Raw genomic sequence first — 246 nt, forward strand, 5'->3', positions numbered from 1 at the left:
TCTTCGTTGGCCTTCCTGCCTGCTGCTCCCACTCCCTTCTTTTCTCTTTTACTCTTACTTCCTTCTCCCTCTCAATTCATTTCTTTTGATTTTAGTGCATATCACTGTTCCTCACTCTAGTAAGTTTTATTATAGCGGTGATATAATTGATTCTGAAGTCCACAAAAGCAGCCCCCATATCCCGGTGGACGCAGGCCGCAGGGCGCCTCCTCGCAGAGGAGCATGAGTTATAAGCCGCGGGATGGT

The sequence above is a fragment of the Penaeus monodon genome, chromosome 21, assembly GCF_015228065.2.
Source record: "Penaeus monodon isolate SGIC_2016 chromosome 21, NSTDA_Pmon_1, whole genome shotgun sequence".
NCBI classification, from domain to species: domain Eukaryota; kingdom Metazoa; phylum Arthropoda; class Malacostraca; order Decapoda; family Penaeidae; genus Penaeus; species Penaeus monodon.